At 43.9% G+C, this 15197-nt stretch overlaps 1 protein-coding gene across 2 annotated transcripts in view; it reads left to right on the top strand.

Annotated features, from left to right (window-relative positions):
- Window positions 1-15197, top strand: part of LOC124113957 — a 40920-nt gene that overhangs the window by 15143 nt on the left and 10580 nt on the right. The gene's annotated exons all lie outside the window — the stretch shown is intronic.

Genomic DNA, 15197 nt, shown 5'->3' with positions numbered 1-15197 from the left:
CCAGACACTTACGATAAAGGGAGTCGATTAGGAAAACTCAGTTTTTCACACCTAAGTTTATAAACAAATATTATAGTATTGTTATTAATGTTCATCTTATGTCGGGATCACTGGTGGCCCAGTCGTCTCAGGCGCCGCGATTCGCTGTGCAGAGTCCCTTGGGAACGCCAGAAACCTATGATAGTGGGTTCGAATCCCGGTTCGCCCCGATTATGTTTCTATAGCTTTGTCAGCACCATACCCGTGCTCGTGGGTTTCACCGAAGTGGTTAACGTCTGAGAACTGCATCACTTCGGGCTTTCCTCCCACATTAAGCTGACACGCCGCTATATGACTGAAATACTGTCATAAAGAGGGCTAAAACGTGTCCACATAGTATTCAATATTCAGTGTATCGAGTCATTGTGAACAAAGGTTATAGAATATCGTCTAGTCGTATGTAGAACCTGTCGTATCACGGAAGACAGATTCCTCTGGATTTTAACTTTTTTATTCTAAGATTTAAGTAAAAAAGAAATAATAGTTCGGATTCATGATCAAAGATCGGTTAACACTGGCCCACATGCCCTGTTGGTTTTTTTTCGATTATGTTTTGTTATTTAACACCCCGATCCCGTTAGTCGTCTCTGAAATTATGCTAAATGAAAAATATAAAATAACCAAATATCACATCAAACATTATACAATAAAATATTAAACAAATAATTCAAATATAAACCGTTAATATTAAATTGAATGAACGCATGTTTAATATGTGTTGAACCAAAAAACAAAACAAAAATCGTTTTTCTTAATAAGCCCGAACACCCTCTCAGTCAGTAAGGATAAAAATAGCCAACTGAATTGATTCGGCACCAAATGTCTTGAGCTATTGTCAGCGAGCCCTGCATTCTTAAGCCACTCTCAGAGAGTCTATTGTGCAATGTGGAGGGAGACCCGTGAAGATCCGGGGTAGAATAGGTCTTCAGCAACCCATGCTTGCCGTAAAAGGTGACTATGCTTGTCGTAAGAGGCGACTAACGGGATCGGGTGGTCAGGCTTGCTGACTTGGTTGATGCATGTCATCGATCCCAATTGCGTGGATCGATGTTCATGATGTAAATCACTGGATTGTCTAGTCCAGACTCGACCGCCGTCACATGGCTGGAATATTGCTGAAATATCACCAAACTATTGTGCAATCAGGACGGAAGTATTGTAAGCAGCGCTAATCGACGGACCGAGCTGACCACGTGGTAACCCGATCAATCCACTATAACCGTCATTCTATGTAGGCTCACGTTGAAATAACGGTGTTGGTGTATTCGGATGCTAAACATGGTATCCACCTCAGCGCGCATGCCACATGCTTACCGTTAACCCCAGAACATGTATCTAATGACCCTATTCCATCGTCATCGCAGCTCTAACAGCCTGTAGGAGCGGTCGGGTAGCCTCGTGGTTAAAGCATTCACCCGTCACGCCAAAGACCCGGGTTCGATTCCCCACATGGGTACAATGTATTAAGTCTTCTGGGCCATTTAATTTTTTTCTTTTTTTCTTTCTCGAAATTTCAAGATACTAAGTTGAAATTTCAAGATATATACGAAGTTGAAGTTCCAGATAATAAGTTGAAATTTTAAGCTTTTACTTTGAAATGTCAGCGTATGTATCTTGAAAGTATAACTTAGTATTTTGAAATTTCAACATAGCACCTTGAAATTTCAATTTACAGTCTTGAAATTTCAAGAATTTAAAAATAAAAATACGTGTGGCCCTAAAACGTTTCCGTAGTTCCTTTAACACTCGTGGGTTCAACTATTTTCTGTTGTACAGAGTGAGTGAGTGAGTGAGTGAGTATGGTTTTACGCCGCTTTTAGCAATATTCCAGCAACATCACGGCGGGGGCCACCAGAAATGGGCTTCACACATTGTACCCATGTCGGGAATCGAACCCGGGTCTTCGGCATGACGAGCGAACGCTTTAACCACTAGGCTACCCGACCGCCCTTTCTGTTGTACAGAACTTTATATCAGGGGCCATGTAGTCGTGTAGTTTTTAACATTGAACGCGCTCCCGTCATCCATACCGCCGATAAGCAAGATTTATTACCATATATGTGGGCATTGTCCCATTGACCAGCAGGGGCATTGTTCTTAGTCGATAATCGTGGCATCACGAGTGGGGCTATTGCCGATTCATGACCACTTGACCACTAGGTTTGGTAGCGGGGGTCACCACACCACGGAGATGGATTTCAGGTGAGACGTGTATTTGACTGTTCATTGTTAATAGAATTCCATTATTTAATTTTCCGAGCGTCATTTTAGACAATTTGTGTTAATACTGTGTACGCGTGCAGACGACCGGGGAAAGGACGGTATACTCCCATATTTGATGGTGCCAAAAATGAAATGATGTGTAGATTTGATGTGATGTATGATTCAGCGCTGTTGTCAGCTATTGTTTTTTAGATACTGCCGGGCAAAATAAAGTAGACATTTTAAAATTGGATTTGATAAAAAAAAAATACCAACGATATCAAAACGTTACATGACTGAAAAGAGTCGCCGAAACACTGCAAACTTAAGGTCAAAACACTACTTTGATACTCGTATCAAATACAGCACCATCGGACCCGTGAACATCCGGGTTAGTGAAGGTCTTAGAGGAGGCGACTATGCTTGTTGTAAGAGGCGACTATGCTTGCCGTAAGAGGCGACTAAGCTTGTTGTAAGAGGCGACTAACGGGATCGGGTGGTCAGGCTCGCTGACTTGGTTGAAACATGTCATCGTATCCCATTTGCGTTTGGATCGATGCTCACGATATCAATCACTGAATTGCCCAATCTCATTAAAATCATACCTTAGGCCTAATGGGATGTCTTCAGATATTTGTTTAGCGGTAGCGAAAACTAGGATCTGATTTTAATGCGATTCTGGATTGTCTGGCCCAGACTCGATTATTTACAGACCGCCGTCATTTAGCTGGAATATTGCTGAGTGCGGCTTTAAACAAAAAAAAACAAACAAAAAAAACAACATCGAATAACCATTTTTTGTTTGTTTCATTTTTAGCCACCTTCAAACATGGTGTATACTTTCTTTTGTCCGTCAGTCTAGATACTATATTTACCCTTCGCTGGTCGATCGTGTTTCTACTTTTTAGATATGACTTCAGCGTAACAAGGTGATAAAATATCCCAGCAACACGGACGTAAACAAATACCAGGTCCAGCTTTTGAAACTGATAATAATGCTTTAAAGAGAGTGAGTGCCCCAAGTTCCCCGTTCTTGACCTTTAGATCTGTCGTGAGCTGAGGATCGTAATCTCTTCATATATGGACGTCGGAAAAGGAAAAGATAAAAGCATGAAATATCGAATCACACTTTTTAGCCTAACTTTGCCTTTCTGCTCGTGCGTGTTTGATACAGTGACCTCTCTGTTGATTGCATTGAGAGACTTAACTCTCGTGTTTGTATCGCCGACACACGAGATCTCGCGTCGAGATTGGGATCACCGTTTCCTGCGCTTTGAGATTATTTAGGGCAGGCCTAGGGAAGTGTCGTCATTATAGATGGAGCGATATGAATGACGACAACAATAGGAACAGTTGAATGCTCTCAGAGGCTTTAGTTGAGCAAGGGAGTTGGATTTAGCGCCGGCTTGTACAGTTTTATTATGGTGTGCTTAGTTTGGATGGAAGTTCACAGAGACACAGGTCGTTTACCGTTACCGTTTGGTGAAATCGTCGAACGTGGGGATGGCCCAGTATCACGTGCTAGCATCCGACGTTAATACTTCGTCAAATAAACTTTCTTGTTGTCAATGTTATGTTTCTAGGTTTGTCAGCACCATACCCGTGCTCGTGGGTTTCACCGAAGTGGTAAACGTCTGAGACCTGCATCACGTCGGGCTTTCCTCCCACATTAAGCTGACACGCCGCGATATGACTGGAATACTGTTAAAAGCGGCGTTAAACCCAACTCACTCACTCACTCTTGTTATCAATGGATGCTTTCAGAGTGACATAAATATATATTTTATTTTTTTGTGTTGGGGTAGTGGGTAGCCTAGTGGTTAAAGCGTTCGCTCTTCACGCCAAAGACCCGGGTTCGATTCCCCACATGGGTACACTGTGTGAAGTCCATTTCTGGTGTCCCCCGCCGTGATATTGCTGGAATGTTGCTAAAACTATTTTTTTGTGGAAGCAGTGAGCGAGTGAATCCAGACGAGTGGTTGATAGAATGAGCACCCTTCCACGCTGTCATGATAAAATGAAATGAGGTCTCACATTGTAACCAGCTGTTCCTCGTTTACACCGGCTCTTGTGACAAACATGAGGTGCTAGGGACCTGATCTGCCATGCACAGCTTTCGAAATTCACGCTAGTCCGCTAACCCGAGACAACAAAATTGTGATGAGGACAAGTAAAATTCCAACGATGGTATACCTCATTGACTAGTATAGCATTTGGGGGACATCATTCTGAATTCAATTCCTAAGGATGAATGGAATCCCCACACAGTTATCGAATGTCTAAATACAGTCAACTACGGTTATAACGAACTCAAAGGGACCACTAATTTTAGTTCGTTATAACCGTAGTTCGTTATAAACATATATACAGCATCTATACAGAAAATGGCCGGGACAAAAAACCCAGTTCGATATACCCGTCTGTTCGTTATAAGCGTGTTCGTTATAAACGTAGTTTACTGTATAGTAATGGATTACGGGTGTCTCCTGCTTTCAGAGAAAGAAAAATGTATTTCTTGAAAATCAGATACAAAAGAATTCTGTCTATAGGGTGGTTTGAATTTCCACTTTGTTGCGACTGTGTCATTTCATACCCCTTGAGGGGTGGTCGGGTAGCCTGGTGGTTAAAGCGTTCGCTCGTCACGCCGAGGACCCGGGTTCGATTCCCGACATGGGTACAATGTGTGAAGCCCATTTCTGGTGTCCCCCGCCGTGATATTGCTGGAATATTGCTAAAAGCGGCGTAAAACCAAACTCACTCACTCACTCACTCATACCCCTTGAATATTTGTCTAAATATGTTTTATGTTTTGTATAAAATTGACTCAAACATTAGATTAGATTACTGTTCTTGTGTAGAATCTGTTTTAGGAATGTGTCAGTTATATTGTTATTGTTGTACGGCTGAGAAGCTGCAATTTTTGCAGAACATTGCTGACGTTTGACCCCCTCAGACACCCCCCTTGTCCCTTAAAGTCGTGGGTAGCTTCACAGGTCCCCCTGTTTTTGTTTGTTTGTTGATTAACACCGCGCACAGCAATACTCCAGCTATTTGTAACGCGGGTCTGTAAATAATCGATTTTGGACCAGACAATCCAATGATTGACATCATGAGCCGCGATCTACGCGATTTGGGATACGATTACATGCATCATCCAAGCCTGACTACCGTTAGTCGCCTCTCACAACAAACCCAGATTTCCCCGGGGCTGCAAAGGTCCTCGTGACATAACAAAGGGGACGTGTCTTTATCCCAGGACATTAAACAACCAACTCTCAAAACTAAAACAGCAACATTATCTAAGACCAAGCCCACTTCAAATCTAGGATTCGAACCTAGCACAACTGCAGTGGGCCGAAGTGGACCACTCTACGGTATATCCCAACAATCGCCTCAAACCCACGCCACGGCGAGTATGTGAGTAATTCTCAGATCAATACCAGATTACTGCTTATCCAGATAAGAGCCGGGGGATATAGAGGCTTATCGCCGCCCCCCAACATATTACTGTGTGCGCTTTCTCAGTCATAAACCACCACCGCATTTAACAGTAGCCTGGTATTGCGACGAGTTCATTGCTCGTGGTTCTCATTTCACGTTTGTGTGCTTCATAACTAACCAGAGCTTTTCCAGAAATGTTTCCGAAGCACAACCTACAATTTTTTTCTGCATATAAATCTTAGAGATTATTAGCCGATCGTGTTTCTGTTATAAGTACAGGGAGTAAATACCTTTGGGGATTCCGAGGTCCCAGCAAGAATGAAGGTCCCAGCAATAATGTAGGTCCCAGCGACAATGAAGGTCCCAGCGACAATGAAGGTCCCAGCAAAAATGTAGGTCCCAGAAACAATGAAGGCCCCAGCAACAATGTAGTTCCCAGCAACAATGTAGTTCCCAGCAACAATGTAGGTCCCAGCGACAATGAAGGCCCCAGCAACGATGTAGGTCCCAGCAACAATGTAGGTCCCAGCAACAATGAAGATCCAAGCAACAATGAAGGTCCCAGCAACAATGTAGGTCCCAGCAACAATGTAGGTCCTAGCGACAATGTAGGTCCAAGCAACAATGAAGGTCCCAGCAACAATGTAGGTCCCATCAACAATGAAGGTCCCAGCAACAATGTAGGTCCCAGCAACAATTAAGGTCCCAGCAACAATTAAGGTCCCAGCAACAATGAAGGTCCCAGCAACAATGTAGGTCCTAGCAACAATGTAGGTCCCAGCAACAATGTAGGTCCTAGCGACAATGTAGGTCCAAGCAACAATGAAGGTCCCAGCAACAATGTAGTTCCCATCAACAATGAAGGTCCCAGCAACAATGTAGGTCCCAGCAACAATTAAGGTCCCAGCAACAATTAAGGTCCCAGCAACAATGAAGGTCCCAGCAACAATGAAGGCCCCAGCAACAATGTAGATCACAGCAACAATGTAGGTCCCAGCAACAATGAAGGTCCCAGCAACAATGTAGGTCCCAGCAACAATGAAGGTCCCAGCGACAATGAAGGTCCCAGCAACAATGTAGGTCCCAGCGACAATGAAGGTCCCAGCAACAATGAAGGTCCCAGCAACAATGAAGGTCCCAGCAACAATGTAGGTCCCAGCAACAATGAAGGCCCCAGCAACAATGTAGATCCCAGCAACAATGAAGGTCCCAGCGACAATGAAGGCCCCAGCAACGATGTAGGTCCCAGCAACAATGTAGGTCCCAGCAACAATGAAGGTCCAAGCAACAATGAAGGTCCCAGCAACAATGTAGGTCCCAGCAACAATGTAGGTCCTAGCGACAATGTAGGTCCAAGCAACAATGAAGGTCCCAGCAACAATGTAGGTCCCATCAACAATGAAGGTCCCAGCAACAATGTAGGTCCCAGCAACAATTAAGGTCCCAGCAACAATTAAGGTCCCAGCAACAATGAAGGTCCCAGCAACAATGTAGGTCCTAGCAACAATGTAGGTCCCAGCAACAATGTAGGTCCTAGCGACAATGTAGGTCCAAGCAACAATGAAGGTCCCAGCAACAATGTAGTTCCCATCAACAATGAAGGTCCCAGCAACAATGTAGGTCCCAGCAACAATTAAGGTCCCAGCAACAATTAAGGTCCCAGCAACAATGAAGGTCCCAGCAACAATGAAGGCCCCAGCAACAATGTAGATCACAGCAACAATGTAGGTCCCAGCAACAATGAAGGTCCCAGCAACAATGTAGGTCCCAGCAACAATGAAGGTCCCAGCGACAATGAAGGTCCCAGCAACAATGTAGGTCCCAGCGACAATGAAGGTCCCAGCAACAATGAAGGTCCCAGCAACAATGAAGGTCCCAGCAACAATGTAGGTCCCAGCAACAATGAAGGCCCCAGCAACAATGTAGATCCCAGCAACAATGAAGGTCCCAGCGACAATGAAGGCCCCAGCAACAATGTAGGTCCCAGCAACAATGTAGGTCCCAGCGACAATGAAGGTCCCAGCAACAATGTAGGTCCCAGCGACAATGAAGGTCCCAGCAACAATGAAGGTCCCAGCAACAATGAAGGTCCCAGCAACAATGTAGGTCCCAGCAACAATGAAGGCCCCAGCAACAATGTAGATCCCAGCAACAATGAAGGTCCCAGCGACAATGAAGGTCCCAGCAACAATGAAGGTCCCAGCAACAATGAAGGTCCCAGCAACAATGTAGGTCCCAGCAACAATGAAGGCCCCAGCAACAATGTAGATCCCAGCAACAATGAAGGTCCCAGCGACAATGAAGGTCCCAGCAACAATGTAGGTCCCAGCAACAATGAAGGCCCCAGCAACAATGTAGGTCCCAGCAACAATGTAGGTCCTAGCGACAATGAAGGTCCCAGCAACAATGAAGGTCTCAGCAACAATGTAGGTCCCCGCAACAATGTAGGTCCCAGCGACAATTAAGGTCCCAGCAACAATGTAGGTCCCAGCAACAATGTAGGTCCCAGCAACAATGTAGGTCCCAGCAACAATGAAGGTCCCAGCAACAATAAAGGTCCCAGCAACAATGAAGGTCCCAGCAACAATGAAGGTCCCAGCAGCAATGTAGGTCCCAGCAACAATGAAGGTCCCAGCAACAATGTAGGTCCCAGCAACAATGAAGGTCCCAGCAACAATGTAGGTCCCAGCAACAATTAAGGTCCCAGCAACAATGAAGGTCCCAGCAACAATGTAGGTCCCAGCAACAATGTAGGTCCCAGGAACAATGTAGGTCCTAGCGACAATGAAGGTCCCAGCAACAATGAAGGTCCCAGCAACAATGTAGGTCTCAGCAACAATGAAGGCCCCAGCAACAATGTAGGTCCCAGCAACAATGAAGGTCCCAGCGACAATGAAGGTCCCAGCAACAATGTAGGTCCCAGCAACAATGAAGGCCCCAGCAACAATGTAGGTCCCATCGACAATGTAGGTCCCAGCGACAATGAAGGTCCCAGCAACAATGTAGGTCCCAGCAACAGTGTAGGTCCCAGCAACAATGTAGGTCCTAGCGACAATGAAGGTCCCAGCAACAATGTAGGTCCCAGCAACAATGAAGGTCCAAGCAACAATGAAGGCCCAAGCAACAATGTAGGTCCTAGCGACAATGAAGGTCCCAGCAACAATGAAGGTCTCAGCAACAATGTAGGTCCCCGCAACAATGTAGGTCCCAGCAACAATGAAGGCCCCAGCAACAATGTAGGTCCCAGCAACAATGTAGGTCCTAGCGACAATGAAGGTCCCAGCAACAATGAAGGTCTCAGCAACAATGTAGGTCCCCGCAACAATGTAGGTCCCAGCGACAATGAAGGTCCCAGCAACAATGTAGGTCCCAGCAACAATGTAGGTCCTAGCGACAATGAAGGTCCCAGCAACAATGTAGGTCCCAGCAACAATGTAGGTCCCAGCAACAATGAAGGCCCCAGCAACAATGTAGATCCCAGCAACAATGAAGGTCCCAGCGACAATGAAGGTCCCAGCAACAATGTAGGTCCCAGCAACAATGAAGGCCCCAGCAACAATGTAGGTCCCAGCAACAATGTAGGTCCTAGCGACAATGAAGGTCCCAGCAACAATGAAGGTCTCAGCAACAATGTAGGTCCCCGCAACAATGTAGGTCCCAGCGACAATGAAGGTCCCAGCAACAATGTAGGTCCCAGCAACAATGTAGGTCCCAGCAACAATGTAGGTCCTAGCGACAATGAAGGTCCCAGCAACAATGTAGGTCCCAGCAACAATGTAGGTCCCAGCAACAATGTAGGTCCCAGCGACAATGAAGGTCCCAGCGACAATGAAGGTCCCAGCGACAATGAAGGTCCCAGCAACAATGTAGGTCCCAGCAACAATGTAGGTCCCAGCGACAATGAAGGTCCCAGCAACAATGTAGGTCCCAGCGACAATGAAGGTCCCAGCAACAATGAAGGTCCCAGCAACAATGAAGGTCCCAGCAACAATGTAGGTTCCAGCAACGTAGGATTGTCGTAAGTGGCAGCTTCAATGAAGGAGTTCAGACTCGCTGACTTGGTTGATGCTTGTCGTCGTAACCAAACTGCCTAGATGGATGCTCATGATGTCAATCAGTGGATTGTCTGGTCCAGGATGGTCCAGATTTACTGAACGACGTCATAACTGGAATATTACTGAGTGTGATGTTAAACAAACAAACAAACAAACAAACAAACAGGGATTCTGCGAGATGCCGAAATGTAACGCGAGACAAGCATCGACATCTTCGTATAAACTGCCGAGCTAAAGAAAGTACACACCCATATTTGGTGGTGGCTAAAGACGAAAACAAAACAAGGAATGGTTATTCGATGGTGGTGTATTTGATACGCGTATCATAGTTGTGTAGATTCGTTGTGCAGAGTTGCGTCCCTTGGGCACGCCAGAAACCTATGATTGTGGGTTCGAATCCCGGTTCGCCCCGACTATGTTTCTAGGTTTGTCAGCACCATACCCGTGCTCGTGGGTTTCACCGAAGTGGTAAACGTCTGAGACCTACATCACGTCGGGCTTTCCTCCCACATTAAGCTGACACGCCACGATATAACTGGAATACTGTTAAAAGCGGCGTTAACCCAACTCACTCACTCACCCACCTTAAGTTTGCCTTGTTACGCCGACTGTTTTCAGCCCAGTAAGTTTTGATAACGTTTGATTTTTTTTTTATCAAATCAAATTTTCAAGTGTCTACCTACTTAGACGCCGTTCATTGACGGTCATGCGGGATACATTCAGACGTTGAATGTGTTTAGGGGCAATGTTTACATTTAAGCCTAGCATGGCACGGCAAGCTGTTGCATGCTGTCTAGAAACTTGAGTGTCACTCGAATTAACATGAACAAACAAGACACTTCACGCGGGAGCCCATCGGCAACGACCACAGTCAAAAACGGCAACACCGAAAACGCAACAACGTTTAACATTGATCAGATCGAACACGGCAATACATTTCCTTTAATCCTTTTTACTGTTATATATTATATATTTAAACTATCTGGTACGGTATATATATCATTGTTAAAAGGTTGTTATTAATTCAGAACGAGAACACAACGTATTATTACGGAAGCGTTTTGAAAAAGTTGTAGCCGTTTCGGACAATATGCAATATGCAAATGAGGTCACCTGACAGGAACTACTTTTAAAAGACTCCTGTTTATTTAGTTAGTTAGCATCTTGAAATTTCAAGATGCTAAGTTGAAATTTCAGGATACATACGAAGTTGTAATTTCAAGATCCATAAACTGATATGTACGGAAGCCTTTTAGGGCCATTTGTTTTTTAAAAATGTTTTCGGTACTATCTTGAAATTTCAAGATTCAGAAGTTGAAATTTCAAGATATTAAGTTGAAATTTCAAGATACATATGTTGAAATTTCAAGATACATAAGTTGAAATTTCAGGATACATACGAAGTTGTAATTTCCAAATCCATAAACTGATATGTACGGAAGCCTTTTAGGGCCATTTGTTTTTTAAAAATGTTTTCGATACTATCTTGAAATTTCAAGATTCGGAAGTTGAAATTTCAAGATATTAAGTTGAAATTTCAAGATACATATGTTGAAATTTCAAGATACATAAGTTGAAATTTCAGGATACATACAAAGTTGTAATTTCAAGATCCATAAACTGATATGTACGGAAGCCTTTTAGGGCCATTTGTTTTTTAAAAATGTTTTCGATACTATCTTGAAATTTCAAGATTCAGAAGTTGAAATTTCAAGATATTAAATTGAAATTTCAAGATACATATGTTGAAATTTCAAGATACATAAGTTGAAATTTCAGGATACATACAAAGTTGTAATTTCAAGATCCATAAACTGATATGTACGGAAGCCTTTTGGGCCATTTGTTTTTTAAAAATGTTTTCGATACTATCTTGAAATTTCAAGATTCAGAAGTTGAAATTTCAAGATATTAAGTTGAAATTTCAAGATACATATGTTGAAATTTCAAGATACATAAGTTGAAATTTCAGGATACATACAAAGTTGTAATTTCAAGATCCATAAACTGATATGTACGGAAGCCTTTTAGGGCCATTTGTTTTTTAAAAATGTTTTCGATACTATCTTGAAATTTCAAGATTCAGAAGTTGAAATTTCAAGATATTAAGTTGAAATTTCAAGAGACGAAGTTGAAATTTTAAGATACAAACTAAATAAATTCAAAAAGCATATGGCCCTAAAAGGCTTCCGTATGCAGAGCCTATTTGCACGGGCGCTTCACCCACCGATTTCTTTAATCAAGAAAATGTCACAAGAAAATTTTGGTCCAACCCCTTCATCCAGTGGCCAATATATTCATACGTCGCGTCCAAGATCATTGCACTTACATAGCGACTCGCATGCACGTGTGTGTGTGTGTGTGTGTGTGTGTGTGTGGCTGCTTGTACTAATCCGGACTGATGCCGATTTATAGCGCTAGCCAACTGAGACACCATGCCGCAGTTTAACATGAATACCCCACTCAGTATACTGACTCCGAGCTGACCAGTGCTTGTTTTAGCCCCTTAATGCAAAGTGCCAGACAGGGTAAGAACAAGTACCATCTTATAACGTCTTTTGGTATGACGTGGCCGGGATTCGAACACGGACCTTCCGCTCTCCGGGCGGACGCTCTACCACTAGACCACGGAGGCGGTCGCGCACTAAATGAACCCTACCAAGACTACTGTTATAACACTCCTTGAAATAAGGAAGCTTTATCTGCACAATGCCTACTCAAAACTGACGTGGATTAAAGTGAAGGACAAGTGAGTTCTTAAATCCCAGCTCGAGATGCACGTACTGCCATATATAACCTCTCACAGTCACATGACTGCCGATTCATGCCCGGATTGAAACCACGTGATCAAAACTCAATGATATGACAAAATGGATACTTCTTGAAAAACGCATTTTTTGTCATACTGGGCGGTGGGGTAGTCTAGTGGTTAAAGCGTTCGCTCGTCACGCCGAAGAGCTGGGTTCGATTCCCAACATGGGTACAGTGTGTGAAGCCCATTTTTTCTTGTGTCCCGCCGTGATATTACTAAAACCGGTGCATCACGCATGCACGTACGCACGCATGCACGCACGCACGCACGCACGCACGCAATGCAAGTAATATTCCTTATCGCGCCGGAATGACTTCTTTTCACTTTATAAGTATTAGCAAACACGCAGCTATCACCGTTAATTAATAATCGCGATTATTTCAAGTAGCCTAATTACAAACATTGTCTGAGGCGCCGCAATTTGCTTCGCAGAGTTGCGTCCCTTAGGCATGCCAGAAACCTATGATTGTGGGTTCGAATGAGGATCGGTTTGAGGGCCATGTTTCGAGGTTTTTGACCACCATATTCAGGCTCGCGGATGTCATCAATGTGTTAAACCTCTAACACCTGCATCACTTGCCTCCGCCATCAAGCTGACACGCCGAAATATGACTGAAAAACTGTTCAAAGCGGCTTTAAACAATACTCACTCTCTCACTTATTGGCTAGAGGCGCTGTATAGTTCTTTTTGATCGTTTCGCCTTCTTTCCCCTGCCGTGGCGATCAATGGCCGCCATTCTCGCGTGGCCCTGGTTACCTTGTCCGAGACCCGGTCGCACTGTTGACACTTGGCATATCACAGGCAACACGTCAATAGAGAGCGCCAGGTGAACGACGGTGATGTGTACGGAAAAGAATAGGAAAATCGCCATGTGTTTGATAGCGAAGCCGCTCACTTTACGGAAGAAATGCTTTTTAGTTGTATTGATTTTTGTATTTATGTAATTTTTGCATTTATTATTTCTTTCTTGGGTGTGAAAGGTAGAATTCAGATGATTGATTTTTTTGATGTTATTTTTGCGTTTATTATTTTTTTTTTTGGTATCAGTTCTTGGGTATCAAAGGTTGAAATCTGTTTATTGATGTTTTTTTAATGTAAATTTTTGCATTTATTATTTCTTTCTTGGGAATGAAAGGATGAATGCAGATGATTGATTTTTAAATGTAATTTTTGTGTTTGTTATTTTTTCTTGAGTATCAGGTCTTTGGTATCAAAGCTTGAAATCAGATTATTGATGTCTTTGTAATGTTATTTTTGCGTGTATTCAGAATATTAATGTTACCGAATTGTGATGGGAAAATTTTGAAGGAAAACGTGGACCAGTTCATCTCATGAATAATGAGGTGTGTGTGGGTCTGTGGCGGGGACAGGGAGGGGTGTAGATTTTTAGCCTGTCCGTGTAGTGTCTGCCAATACCGCGGTCCGATTCGTCAAAAGGTGAGCTGAGGTGGAATGGGGTTTAACGTCGCGTCCAAGATTATTGCGCTTATATAGCGACGAGCATGTACGTGTGTGTGTTTGTGTGGCTGCTTGTACTAGTCCGGACTGATGCCGATTTATAGCGCTAGCTCACTGAGATACCATGCCGCAGTTTAACATGAATACCCCACTCAGAAACAGTGTACTGACTCCGAGCCGACCAGTCCTTGTTTTAGCCCCTTAATGCCGAGGGCCAGGCAGGGTAACAACAAGTACCATCTTTTAACGTCTTTTGGTATGTCGCGGCCGGGGATCGAACACCGGACCTTCCGCTCTCCGGGCGGACGCTCTACCACTAGACCACGGAGGCGGTCTCGTACCAAATGAACCTTACTGACTACTGTTAACAAACTGATATTAACAAGGGACGGATGAGGGGATGAGTTAACCGCAGCTACTTCCGCAGCCATTTAAATAATAACAGTACTCAGCGAGATTAACAGTGACTGCGACCATGCTTGTAAATCCAAGATGACTCATTGACACATGTTAGACACGATCCAGGGTAGAATAGGTCATCAGCAACCCATGCTTGCCGTAAAAGGGGACTAACGGGATCGGGTGGTCAGGCTCGCTGACTCGGTTGATGCATGTTATCGTATCCCAATTTGCTTTAATCGGTGCTCATAACGTCAATCACAGGGTTATCTGGCCCAGACTCGATTATTTGCAAACATATAGCTGGAATATTTCTGAGTGCGGCGTTCAACATCAAACAAATGAAACAAAAACACTTGACACGATGTAAACATTACTGGTTATTGTTTTTGTGCATTTCGGCTAAAAGCAGAGTCGCTTTACGATTCCGACTATATCATGAGCATGTGTTTAAGAATCACTATCAGATAGTGATGATACTAGATGTTCGCGAAGAGGTGAGCGTATCCTGTCTCACCCAATCAGCGATATTTGTGGATATGTGAGTGGGTGAGTTTTGTTTAACGCCGCTTTTAAAATTATTCCAGTTATATCATGGCGTGTCAGCTTAATGTTGGAGGAAAGCCCGACGTGATGCAGGTCTCAGACGTTTACCACTTCGGTGAAACCCACGAGCACGGGTATGGTGCTTACAGACCTAGAAACATAATCGGGGCGAACCGGGATTCGAACCCACAATCCTAGGTTTCTGGCGTAGCCAAGGGACGCAACTCGCGAATTGCGGCGCCCT

The sequence above is a fragment of the Haliotis rufescens genome, unplaced genomic scaffold, assembly GCF_023055435.1.
Source record: "Haliotis rufescens isolate VD_foot unplaced genomic scaffold, xgHalRufe1.0.p SCAF_18, whole genome shotgun sequence".
NCBI classification, from domain to species: Eukaryota; Metazoa; Mollusca; class Gastropoda; order Lepetellida; family Haliotidae; genus Haliotis; species Haliotis rufescens.
The sequence above is the reverse complement of the archived record's forward strand: the minus strand, read 5'-3'. Positions and strand labels throughout refer to the sequence as shown.